Genomic DNA, 13560 nt, shown 5'->3' with positions numbered 1-13560 from the left:
AGGGCATTGTTTGGGAGATGCTGGCTGTGGGTGCTGGGTGCTGCAAAGGAGTTGATGTACATTTCCCTGAGCCACTGTGAGTTTTCCTCTCTTTGCTGCTGTATCCATTTGCAAGTCCCCAGCACAGGCAGTGGCAGCTCAGCAGGATTGCTGCCCGCAGGCTTCAGCACCCTGCCCCTGCTGCCAGAGTCCTCCTCTCCCCCATCCCCTGCTCCCAAGAGTTCTCGTTTCTATTCAGGTAAAGGTTTGGTTCTTCCCCCATTTCCCCGCGCAGCTCCTACGATGCTGGATCCATTCACCAGTGCACACCAGGGACTGCAAGGGAGAAGGATCTTGGTAGCTTTCTTGGGAAATAAATCCTTTGAGATGCCAGGGATTGGGACAAGGGTGGCCGGGCAGGTGGCTGATGGTTACAGGAGAGCAATACATGAAGTGCTGGAAAATCCAGCATCCTTCAAGCACATCCGTGTTCCTTTCCTACAGCATGGAAATGGCAGAGGGAAGCACACTGATGGGAATCGAATTATCCAGCCACTCAATGCTCTTCTTCTCTAGCTCCTGCCTGGTCAGCACCTGTGCCCCCACTTGGCCCTTTTCCCCAGGAGCATCACCATGCTTCTGCCATCCTAGGTGGATTCAAGGGCAGGAGAAGGACCTGAAGGCCAAGAGCAACATGTGGCCAGTGCTCCTCCATAGTCAGCACACACACACTGAAAGAGAAACTAACTGTATGGTCAGCTCTCACTGATGGCAATCAGACAGCTCTGGTGAAGTCAGAAGCTTCACCTGGGTTCACACCAGTAGTTTCTGGCCCGATTTCTCCCTCCTTGAGTGATGAATACATCTGGAGGCTATTAAGATTTAGTCTTTGTTGTTCTTGTGTTTCTATCATTTGTCAGCTCACGTTCCCTATTAGTGGGTGAACAATCCAAAGCTTGGTGAATTCTGCTTCACAGTGACAGGAAGAACCGACAGTGAAGGATCAAAAAGCAACATCGCTATGAATGCTTGGCCGCCACAAGCCAGTTATCCCTGTGGTAACTTTTCTGACCCCTCCTGCTTAAAGCCCAAAAAGCCAGAAGGACCGTGAGGCCCCGCTTTCACGGTCTGTATTCATACTGAAAATCAAGATCAAGCGAGCTTTTGCCCTTCTGCTCTGCAGGAGGTTTCCGTCCTTCCTGAACTCACCTTGGGACACCTGCGTTACACTTAGACCGTTGTGAGACAGGTTAGTTTTACCCTACTGATGATGTGGTGTTGCAATAGTAATCCTGCTCAGTAGGAGAGGAACAGCAGGTTCAGACCCCTGGTGCGTGCACTTGGCTGAATCCCGCCTAGATGTAGTGATACCGCAGTGCCGCCGGCGCCTCGGTGGGCTCACGATAGCGGTCGCTCGAGATTGACCCAAGAGATGACAGTGTTGTTCAGAATGCGTGGGTTAAAGCCCTTCCTCAATCTTCGTTAGCAAAGACAGGCCTTCCTCATAGGAGAAGGAAACTCCTATCTTCAAACCCGGGTTGACGGAGCTCGTCTAGCCTTGTCAGGTCTTCCGTCAGAGAGAAGGACACTCTTACAAAACCTACGACCTGCGGACTTTGCTGTCACCGTCCTAGCTAGCTAGGCTGTGGCAGTTAAACCTCAGGTGTAAAGGATGGGGCCAGTTCTGTGCAAGCTGCCCTCACCTAAATAATCCACTGCACAGGCTGGAAGGGCTCACTCCCACTTGTCTGTATGGACAGGCACGGGTCTAAACGGTAGGTGACAAGGTGCATGGGAAGCCGCAGATCCAACCTTGCATGTGGGTGGACCAGCGCATGGGTAGCTTGAGTTAGCTCAGGAGATGACAGCCCTGGTCGGACACTCCCTGATTGCCTAAGCACCCTTTTCCAACCAGATTTGCATATCCCACATGCCCTTGGTCATCGTGCTTGTAGTAAGCGTGGTTAAAGCCCTTCCCAAATCTTCGCTCGCAAAGCCAAGCCATCAGTCAATCAATCATTTGTCAGGCTCTCAAAGCAAACAGAGGAAATGTTGATTTGGGAAACCCTGCTGATACCCATAGGGTAGCAGATTTATTGGCACTTGTGCCCAGGCACCATCCAAGGGAGGAGGAAGGAAGAAGTGCTACCTGGACAGGTGTCACTGACATTTCTGCTCTCTTCCCCCAGGACAATCATTTAAAGCAGTCACCTTCGCTTGATAGCTCATAAACTACCACTACTGGAGCTGGGCAGTGTGTCTGGACCAATAACACCTTGACAGACAATGTGATATTTTCAAGGAGAAAATGTTGTCAGTGTTGTCAGCTTGATTGTTTAACCTCCAACATTAGGGCAAAGAGGTTCATTTTGGATGATCCTTGGCACTAATATTCTTTCTTTGCTTCCCCCTCCCCATCATGTTGTTTTTCATTCTTTTTAAAGGGAATCCTGTTTGTGCTCTTCCTCGTTCACAGCTTACAAGCTGCTGCGTACCCTGGAAGAGGTGCAGTGAGTGCTTAAGAGCATATCTTTGATTTCCTCACTTCAACAGCAGTAAGAAAACATATGACAATAAGCACAGGCTTTGTTTTCAGCCCTTCCTCAGCTGCATGTACTGTGTAGTTCCTGGAAGAAAAAGCACTTGGATATATACAGGAACAAAAAATGATGCCAGTATTAATTTCACACTGTGCAGGTGTTCCTGCACTCACTGTGTGCAGGAGGCGTGAAACTGTAGCCCTTCCCCAAGACAACAGCTTATGTATACAGCAGAGCCACGCTAGAGACAAATGCTTTTTGAGATGGTGTTCACTGAGTTTCTCCTCTAAGGTGAACTCTGACAAGCCCCAGCTCCCCCCCCCCCCAACATCCTTTTATTGCTTTTAGACCAACTTTGAGATGGGGTGGAAGAAAGAGATCTGACAGAGGGAAGTTCCGAGGTCAGCGCTGCTCACCCCTCACTGTCATCCCACTGAGCTCACAAATTGGTGTTAACACCTCTTGGAAGAAACAACAAACATAAAAGGAGAACTTTGCCTGCCCTTGGAAGCATCCCTATTACTGGGGCAGCCGCTGCAGAGCCTGAGGCCAGCGGGGCTGCAAGTGCAGACAAAAACCAAAGCCTGTTCAGCCCTGCTGTGGTGTCCAGCCCCTGGCAGCATCCTGCCCAACTGCCAGAGCAAGGAGGAGAAAGCTGCTTTCTCAGGCAACTTATTTTCTTCAACCATCATAAAGCACTTATATGTTTTTTGTTCCACTGCTATTAGAAATCCATTTTTCCAGATTGATCCTGTTTCTTGTGTTTAAACAGCTCCTTATAACAGGTCCTCATGGTGTGGAAAAGAGAGTTAGGAGCCTTCGAGATGCACCTCCACCCCCTCCACCAACAATTCTCTTTCATGGGATTCATAAAATCTATTCTTGTTGTTGCAGATTGGCCACGGTGTGACTGTAGAGAAAATTCTTTCGATGTTGACACTGTTGCTTCATTGTTATTCCTCCTGTACCAGTGGAACAAAATGAAAAATTCATTAAAAATGGAGGGGAAAATAAAAAGGAAATCAAACCCACTGACATTTCTCTATCTCCTAGCACAAAAATCAAATGTAGAAGGTTGAAATCAGGGCAATGGGGAGAGTGGAGTGACAGGGTTAAATGTCTGAGGGACCATAGCCACATGCTTAGTGCCCTGACAAACATGCTGATTAAAACGACCTGTTACTTCTTTTACAGGGTCCCAGTAGCAAATCAGGGGTCACAGAGGGGTCTCACAGGAGGACTTGTTTTCTCAGGAGGTCTCAGCATGCAGAAATCCCTTGGATTTGGTCCAGGAGCTGTGGTGGCCCCATGGAGCTCCCAAGCAGTGTGCTTGGCTTTCAGCCCCTCTCTCCCAGTGCGGCAGGTCCCCATGCTCTCTCCTTCCTGCCAGGCTGGCACCCAGGTCCTAAATGGCCCCAGGTTCCCAAGGACATCACCTCCAGTCTGGTCTGCCCCATTTTTCCAAGCAGGGTAGCAGGGAGAGGACACGCCAAGGAGGAGATGTGGAAAACCAAGGCATGGACAGAGGCTGCTGGCAATGAGACCCCAGGACCAGCTCCTCCAGCATACAGCTCATGGGGTCCAAGCACCTCCTTATCTAGCAATGGTGTTGGTAATGGGGGGACTCTGCAGGCAGCTGTGCACAGCCCCATGTTGGCTTCTAGAGCCTGACTGAATTTCATGGTCTGCAGTCTCAAGGACACATTCTAGGGCCTGGAGGGACTGATCCTATCACAAGGCACAGACAAAGAGGAGCTCTGCTGTGCCCTGGAACCTTCCTCACCAGTGGGACCACAGCAAAACTGCTCTGTGTTGGTCCTTCAGCCTTAGGACCAGTGTGTGATTTCAGGGCAGACAGACCAATGTACTTGGAACAACAGGCCCCCAGATCAGAGGACCAGAGTTTCCCCCATCCAGCCTTTCCTGGAATGAGGTGGTCAAGGAGCATTGTCCTAGTGACAGAGGTGGGTGATAAGCATCGTCTAGTGGTCCCTTACACAGGATCCCACATCACCCCATTTACCTTGGGGCTGGCAAGGATTTTGGCATGGGCTCCTGGCATCCAAGTTGGGACATCCCAGTCTAGATGGGTGGCTCCAGGCAGGTTAGGGGTGGGTTGTACTCCACCTGGAGGCCAGTTACAAAGAGCAAGACATCCCGTTATAGAGGGAAAGACTCCACAGTGGGATTTTGTGGCTTTTCAATTCTCTTCCCAAACCTGCTGCAGGTTTGCTCTGTACCTGCAGCCCTTTATGCTGATGACAGCTCTCAACCTCCATCATTACCACCACATTACTTTTTCATTCCATTGAAGGGGACACTCCCAAACCTAACAGTCTAAACCTCTCTAAAAAATATAATTATGAAAGAAAAACTTTCCCAGGATTTCTACTCAGAAATGTCACAGGGGAAAATGATTCTTTTTGTGATCCAGAGACTTCAAAACATCCACACTGCAGGTCTCTGTGGGGCACCTTTCTTCAGGGTTATTAATAAGAAATAATCGCTTTAAATGCACAAAAGTATATGTACTTTCTATTCCCTTCCAAAAGCCCTGCATCGCTTGTCCTTAATGAATAATGAAAGATGCTTTTGTGTTACTTCCCACCCATAGACTTTCAAGTGATTGTTAAGCAATAAATAGGATTTTAAAGAAAATCAGGGTTTGATGAAAACTTAATTCTGGACTAATATGAGACGCACCTGCTTTGGCAGCGGCTTACTGGTGTTACTGGGGATTATTGTGTGAGAATTTGGGTCAATGAATGTCCCAACACTGGGAAAACATCACAAAATTGTTCTGAAATGCTACTGTGTAGCTCTAGGAATTAGAATATGGTGCCCTTTGATCTTCCTTCTGGAAGGAAACCTGGAGAACATCTCACCCAGGATATGCACTCTGACACCCTGGAGGCAGGACTGATTCACTGCCTCCCCTCACTCTGGGTGCTGATTTAGCGTGGGAAGCAAAACCCAAGGAGGAGATAGGTTTCTGAGGAGTGAGGGAACACAACATCCCATGCCAGACTGGGGTATGTGGATTTCAGTGGGAAAGCCAATGTATTCCACTGGGACACTGATGTGGTTTTGACTCTCAGCCCTTTTTTGGGAAGCTCACTCTGCAGGGGAAAAACTGAAGCTTGGAAGAGATGTGTGAGCTGCCCAAGGAAAATTAAGCTGAAATAACAGTTAATGCTTCAGGTTTGGCTTGGTGGGTACCCAGAGATCTTGCCTCCAGCCCAGGGTCAATCAGGTCTTGATGCTGGTGAGAGTTCATCTCATTTAGAGATCTCCTACTACCGAACAACCCGGCCTTTGGAGGCATCTTCTGAGCACCTGATCCTCCCACCAGCCTCAGCAGGAGTGAGCACTCTGCTGGGTAGTTCTGTGTAACTGAGCACTTAAAACACCACCGTGGTTACGTTGGGATCAATGGAGAGTTCTCCGAGGGGATATTTGCCTCTGCCTTGATCCCCAGTTGATCACCTGCGCTAGGGCGAGATCTCAGGAGCGCTTGAACGGGGACATGCTGGAGCGTTGCAGCGAGAGATGCTGCAGTAAATGTCCCAGTGACTGGAGCGTGCTGGGACCACACGTGGGTTCGTAGTTCAGCCGGTGCTGCCTTATTCCTTACAACATCTCCGCGTGGGTCTGTCCCAGGGCTGTTACCGTGTGAGCACCGAGTGAGGAAACGACTTTAGGTAGGAAAAAGTCTGATTCCCGAGAGAACGGTTTCACTTCGTGAGCGCGGTGCGCAAACAGAGCAAGAGAAGCCGACCTGGAACCACTCCGTCACACAGAGCACCGGGGCCGGACGAGCGGCAGGGCTGGAGCTCCAGCGGCCGCCCCCAGAACCCGGCGCGGGCAGCGGGTAGGAGCCTGAGCCCAGCCCGAGGAGAACGGGGTTTGCTCAATAGAGGAGCGCGCTGGTTCCCACCGCGGGACCGGCACCGACCCCGCCACCCCCGGACCCGCCGCGCCCCGCCACCCCGCCCGGCTTGGACTGTTCCACCGCGCCGGCTGCCGAGCGAGAGGGGAGCGGGGAGGGGGCGCTGCCCTGTGCCGAGGCCCGGCAGCACGGCACGGTACGGTGCAGCCCCGAGGGACGGATGCGCTCAGGCAGCGCCGCGGCGGCACCGGGGAACGGGCACCGGCCACAGGCACATACTTCCCCCTCCTCCGGCGTTTGCTTCCCACCCCGCCGGCGCGGCGCTGTGGTACGGTCGGCGGGAAGGCGCTGGAGCGGCGGGGCGGTGCGCGGCACTGTGCCGGCGGCTCGCGCGGGGCCGGGGCCGGGGCTGGGCCGAGGCCGCTGTGCTGCGGCTCGGTACGTGTCGGTCCGCAGCGCTGCATCGGGACCCGGCACCCCGCTCGGGGAGCGCTTCCCTGCCGCGCACACCGCACCCCCCGGTGGACGGGGCTGCCTCTTGAGAGACGGAGCGAGCTTCCCCGGGGCTCCGCTGCCGGCGGGCAGTGAGTTATTGCCTTCTTTATTAATGTTTTACTGCAGTCTTCTCTTTTTTCCCCTGCTATTCCATGGATTTTCTTACGTGTGTTTTGCTGTTTGTGGGGGGTTTTCCTTTCTTTCTCCCCGTTTTCCCCTATTCGCTGGGAAGCGGGGAGGAAGCGCGAGGTTGGCCCTTGCGGGATGGGAAACTTCCGCGCTTGGAAGCGGCTGCCGGGTGAAATCCCGTCCCCGCCGCTGCCCCGGTGTGGAGCTGGCGGTGCCCGCTGGCTCGTAACGCGGGTCCCGGAGGAGTCGGTGCGGGGGTGTCGCGGGGGGACCGGAGCGATCGCGAGTTACTTGGTGTCTCTTGCGGAGCTGCTCGGGCCGGAGACGGGGGCGAACTGGTGGGACTGGTAGCACTGGTGGGACTGGTAGCACTGGTGGGACTGGTAGCACTGGTGGGACCGGCGCCGGAGCCCGAGGGCTCGGAGTACCCACGTCTGCTCCCCGGAGCGGTGGTGTTGAGCCCTGCGAGCTCAGTTTCTCAGCGTTTCACAATGTTTTCTGCCGCGAATACGTTCGGGTTGTCAATTTCTGTGTTTGAGGTGGTGGATGGAAGTCCCGTGTTTACTCCGGGCTGCTGTCACAATGCCATATGCCAAACCGTCAGGGTGGTCCTGCAGCTGAGTCCTTCTGTGATAACAGAGCATAGAGGCTGAGATAGAAATTGTGCCAACAGTGTGGATGTGCGCCTCTATTTTCCTGACTCTGCTGCCGAGTGTGAAGCTCAGATTTGTTTCCCAGCATGGGGAAGATTCGGGCAGTAAGGCTGAGCCAGGGAACAAGCCTGCACTGGCTTCGTGTTCCCCTGCTTTCCCACGTTCTCCAGTAGCTCTTCTCTGGGGTTGGAGTGGAGACTGGAATCAATAGCATCATGATTGACTTTGGCTTACTTTTGAGGCCAGAAAAGAAAAAGGACCCTTTTATTTCGTATTAAGGAAGTCCTTGTTGTCTTTCCCCTGCAGATAAATACCGTAAGGTATCGGTAGCTGATGCTAGTGTTTGACAGGGTGAGCAGTGTATGTCTGCCACTGCTGGTGGCTTTTGCTGGGCTGGCAGGGGCCATGTGAGCATCGGGGCTGGTATTTACTGTGGACCTCGTCGCCCAGGCTGAGCCTGTTTTCTCTGGCTCTGAGCAATGCTAGCCGTCATTTCGGGGGAGCAGTCATGGGGAGGAAGGTGTAGGCTTTGCTGCAGGACCTCTGGACCATCCCTGCTGCAAAGAGGAAACCTGCTGGCTTCTACAGGTGCTTCCACAACTGGTTTCTATTCCTCAGTTGAGAAGGGGGAAGTGGCAATTCCACTTGCATTTTGTCCCATCTTTTATTGTGTGATTTGCTCTGATTTATGCTCTTTGTGTTTAATTCTGTGCTAAAGGATAGGGAAACAGTTTGTTTTCTAGCAGCAGAGCTCTGGGATGAGGAGCCTGCACTGACGTGGTGCAAAGGATCTTCACGGGTGGTAAGGAACCTGTGTCATGAGCAAAACCTTGGGTTAAGCCACAGCAGTGTTGCTCTGTAGCATCCTTTTTGGGCTGCCTACTCTCAGTGACAGCTTGTCACAAGGTTTATCGCTCACATTCCTGGGAGCCTTTTTATGACCCTTGTTTTTGGTGAGCACCATTTGGATCAGCTGTGTGTGATACCCTTCTTCAGGATGTAAAGACAGACACTCATTTAGCTCACTGTGCTGTGCCGTGAAGGATTGCGGTATTCTGCTTGTGTCAAGCCTAATGTTGCAGATGGGCTTCAGGGGAATGGCAAAGCAGAAGAAGGTGGGTCTCTTAAGAACCACTTTCTTTAGAAAAGGCAGATAATAGGCAGCAAGTTCTGGAAGGATGTTTTATTTGGGGATTGTAAAGAGAGGCTTAGAGCTCTTGCCAGTAAACAGTTTATGTGGCATAAGTGAAGAGACTTGATCACTCAGAAAAATAACTCTAACACATTCCCAGTGCCAAGAGAGCTTTCGGCTATCATTGTCCCGAATTATCAATAAAAGCAACAGAACTTTTGATTTGAGTTCTTTATTGATGGCTGCATAAGAAGTTTTCAGACCTAGATGTAAACTTGCATCTACTCAAAGAAAATGGCCTATGGATATAAAAAGCTTTGATATGCTAAAAGTACTGCAGAGTTATCCAAGATGTTAATTATGGATATTAGAAATAGCTCTGTTTGAAGAGATTTGCAGCTTTTCCTTCCTTGTCCCCTCCCATTAAGTTACTGTCTTGCCCAGCACAGGTTTGTATCCTTGTATTTGAAGAAACACAGAGGTATTGATTGCAGAATTGCTTAAGTGAAGAGGGGAAAAGAAACAAGAATCATATTTGGAGCCCAAGTTTTGATTCCAAAATGAGCTGCTCATTCTTTTCACAGCTTGAGGTTTGTGGTGGAAAGGTTGAAAACACCCAGCAAGAAAAGCATGCTAGAAAAAAATCTGAAACAAGCTAAACAGAGTGAAATTCAGGATGAACTGTCATCAGAGTGTTTATAAACCTACTGGAGAAAAGGGAGGGGGGAAGCGTTTGGATCAATAACAAGTTCCTTTTTATAACTGTAGCTCTTTAATCATATAGCTTAAAAAAAAATCCCCAGTCCTAAATGTGTGCTTTTTGTACCTGTGTTGATAGCTGAGGCTAAATCTGCAGCGTTCATGCTGATGTGGGTAATCTGAATCAAGCTGAATAGTAAAGAGGCTCTTAGGAGAATCTGAAACCCGGGAGGCATTTTTCAGACCTGAGTTATGTCACTTTTTTTAGAGGTGCCTCAGGCAACTGCATTTTAAGAAGACAAAGCTTTTGTTTTCAAGCTGGCCTAGAAAAAATGCCAAGGATGAATCCCAAATAAAGGCTTTCAGAAGTTGTCATTTGTGATTAAGTTGATTTTGCTGTTGTGCACAGAATGCTGCCGCCTTCCTCAGCGTGGTGTCAACTCTGTCCGTTTTTATTTTTGCCATCAGTCCTGGCCTATCTGTTTAATTCAAGTGAATAATTTTACATGGTGGTTCTCACCTGAAAGTGTGTATTTAATGGGGAGGTCAGATGTCTGCTAGCTCCATCATCCCAACATAAAATTAATTGTATGTGCTTTGCCAAAGGCAGAATTGAGGTGACACCAGGGCAGAGATTGACTCCGACCCTGCGTTTTGCAGAATTAACATCTGCTTGCAAGTGTCTAGTTTTGCATTTAAGCTGCTGGAATTATCAAAGCCACGGCTTGTAACGCTGAGCAAAGACTGTTTTCCTCTGCATCTCTTAGGAAATCCTCAGCTCGATGCATGCAAATGGTGAATCTAAAGCTTTTCTTGTGGCTTCTCATGTTTCTTGTGGCTTAAAACAATCAGAAATAGTATCCTGTTGTTGCCAGGGTGTGGGCAAACAAGAGAAGCTACTCCTGTGGAGCCTGAGATGGGAGATAGTGTGCATGATACAACAGATGATGCTGAAGCAGGGATGTGGAAGAGTATATTGCCTGCAATCTATAGTTTTGTAAGCTCCCAGTGAGGTCCTCCTTGCTTAAGGAAGGTGGAATAGTGGGAGTATTGTAATGACTTCCTTTTCTTGGACAAAACAAGAGCAATTTTTGTCTTAAAATCTGACCACCATAAAGCAGCATTGATGTTACTAACGACGACTGAAGCTGTGTCGCCTGGGCAGGAGGTATCCCTGGGGTTAACCTCCCCCTGAGAGACAACTGCTTTCTGTGGCTGTGCCTGGCTTTGTTCTGGATATCCAGGGAAAGGCTATAAGGGCAGCGTGAGTCATCTTTTTGGCTCTTGTGTAACACTGTTCAACACAAACAATCCTGTTTGTTCTGCTTATTGAGGTCTCTTCTGTCTTCCAACATGAGGATGTAGATGCACAGTCTCCAGGGGACCTGCTGGGCTGTTGAGGCTGTTCCAGAGTCAATCTGGCACCTAATAATGATGCTATCTTTTTTAAATAGCAGACCTTAAGAATATATTGAAACCAGATACTGACATAGAGCAAGATGTGCCAAACTCAGTTTCAGGAGCACTGCTACAGGGTATTTCCTTTACTGACCATCCATTTGTAGCCTTTGCCAGTGATACTGCACTCTCCTTTTTTTTTTTTTTTTCCCAAAATATGGTTTTAAAATAGAAAACATAACCCCTTCTCTTTCCTCTAAGAAAACAAGAATGATGTAAACAGCATAGGCACCTCTCGACTACATCTGTGTGAATTCATTGATTCCCTGGTGAAGTCTGCAGCATCATCTGAAGGTGGTGTGTGATGGTCCTGAACAATAGGCACTGAGAAGTGCCGTAGCTTTATCTGATGCTTTTCCAAGCAGCTTTTATTTCTACATACACAGCCACAGTGGGAATGAATGTGAGCTTATCTTCTGACTGCTGTTACAAGCAGAGGAAGAATGGTGAGGCACGATGTATGAGCAGGAGCAATAACTGGGGCAGTGCAGCTCCAGCTCCTGCTGTGTCAGGATTAAGTGCCTCCTGCTGCGTCCCAGCTTCCTTGGAAGGAGAACATCCTTCCATGTGGGGGTCTGCCTGCGGTGAGAGTTCCTGAACATGGATATAGGGAAGACAGTTTCTGCTGGAGAAGATAGTGTGGTAACGATGGCAGTGGACACTTGTTCTGGAAGCTGGGAATAGATCCATGGCATTATTCATGTTAATGCATGAATTCCTGAGTTCAGGACTAGGCAGGCAGAGGACATAAGGTGGATAGAGGTGGCAGTTTCAGATGTTCCCCTCCTGAGCTCTTGATGTCTTTACTAGGCTGAATCTCATGCCTTTCTTCTGCCTTCATTTGTGGGAAAAATGCTTCCTCTAGAAGGATATGGGGAGCACTGGTTCTGCCTGCCCTCCTGCACAGGGAGAGAGTACCTCTGCTTGGAGGTGTGAGGGGGCTGAACTCAACTTGTGGATGAAAGTCAGTGTCTGGGAAAGATACGGATGATCTAGTGCTCCAGTGAAGAGTTTTGGACTTCGACCATGTGGGGCTGCATGGTGGCAACAGTGGATATCGTATGACTGAACTGGCAGGCAGTGCTGTCCCTTTCACCTGGCCTTCCCTCTCTTCTCAGTTGCATCCTAGGCTGGCCAGGAGTTCAAGGTGACTCTCCCGGTCCAAGATATGGCTGCTATGTAAAGAGATTGCAGCTCGGACATAATTGCTGTGGGGTTTTTGTAGATAGATGTGAGAAAATCCGTGCTTGCTCTGGGACATACCATTGCAGAGCTGACGGTGCTGCATGGCCTGACGGAGCACGTTCCTGCTGGAAGGGCAGCATTGTGGTGGTTTGGTGGTTCAGCAGCTCCTGGTTTCTGTCCCTGGAGCTGTATCTGCTTGTAAAACAGGTGTTTGCTTGTGACTGTTGGTTCTGCAGCCATGCGCAATGCTTAGAGGTCTTACAAGCTCCTGAAACGCTCTGGGGAGCTGGTGAGAGCTATGAGCGCTGCAGGAATCCTCTTGAGCTTTCTGGTAACTTAGGTTTACTTTTTTCTATTTATATTTTTAAACTTTTACTCCAAAGTTTAGTGTGCAACTGTTGCAAATGCATTTCAACAGCCCAGTCAAACTTTGCCCTCATCTGTGCTGGAGCTGAGAGGCCCCATGCGTTCTCTCCCAGGCTGGTACCCAAGCCTAGGAACAGACCTGCAGGCATCGTTGCAAGCAGGGCATCCATGCAGACACAGGTATGGGTCGCTGTAGATCACTTCACAAAGATGGGACCTAGACTGTGGACCTGGCTTTGAAATTTCAGTGCTTATAAAACTACTGAAAGATCCTTGATACAGCTAATCTCATGCAGTCAGCGTTTTTTCTTTAGCTCCAGTAGCATCTTGGCACTCACAGGGCACAAGTGATGGTGAAGAGCAATATCCGACGGTAAATTCCTCTGGAAGGATGCCCTGTGAAGCTAATGCTGTTGAACAGCTTCACGAGCACATGGGGAATGACTGCTGCCGTTGCTACACATCAAAGGTGGGCTTTGTGGTTTTTCTCTTAATTAGGAATGGAGTGCTTTCCTCCAGATGGGCTCCCCAGCCATTTGATTGTGGCATAAACAGCTTTTTCAGGGAGGGCACATTAATAAGCTGGAGTTTGCTAATACCTCCTGTGAGCAGAACCACACCTCGTGGCAGGAGAGAGGCAGGAAGGGCTTAGATTTTAAGTAAAGTTGTTGTGATGAAGAAATTAAATCTGGTCTCTGGCCCTGCTTGTATTAGGAGGGGAGAGCTCAGCCTCCCTGAACCGAGCTATTAGCCACCTTCTGTTTGCCTAGGAAAAAAGGCAATTTCTTTGTCAGCTTTTCCCCTGGCTCCTGGGCCCTGTTTGCTTGTTTGTTTTCAGCAGCTCCCCAAATCACTTTGAAGATGGGCTTAAACATTGATCACCGCTTACAGTCTTTCAGCAGGCGTTATAAAAGCTGTCCTAAATTACCTCTTTTCCCAAATGAACGGGCTGTGTATGTATATGGCCCAGAAGAGTACAGCTCTTTCAGGCACAGTGTACATCAGCTGATGTCTCTGCTCCCAGTTCTCTTGGAT

The 13560-nt window shown here is 49.7% G+C and overlaps 1 protein-coding gene across 3 annotated transcripts in view; it reads left to right on the top strand.

The window, feature by feature from the left end:
- The first annotated feature begins 6201 nt into the window (after positions 1–6201).
- The window catches only part of RALY (RALY heterogeneous nuclear ribonucleoprotein), a 118139-nt gene continuing 110780 nt past the window's right edge, over positions 6202–13560 (top strand). For 2 of the 3 annotated variants that reach the window (XM_057432363.1, XM_057432362.1), the window contains exon 1: positions 6845–6992. The gene's annotated coding sequence lies outside the window, so the exon portion shown is untranslated. Of the gene's footprint in view, positions 6221–6844; positions 6993–13560 lie in introns of those variants that run through there. The other variant, XM_057432364.1, reaches the window with a different exon arrangement.

Source organism: Pezoporus wallicus, unplaced genomic scaffold, assembly GCF_028554395.1.
Source record: "Pezoporus wallicus isolate ANWC-B61680 ecotype Strahan unplaced genomic scaffold, APGP_CSIRO_Pwel_v1 contig_8090, whole genome shotgun sequence".
Lineage (NCBI taxonomy): Eukaryota > Metazoa > Chordata > Aves > Psittaciformes > Psittacidae > Pezoporus > Pezoporus wallicus.
The sequence above is the reverse complement of the archived record's forward strand: the minus strand, read 5'-3'. Positions and strand labels throughout refer to the sequence as shown.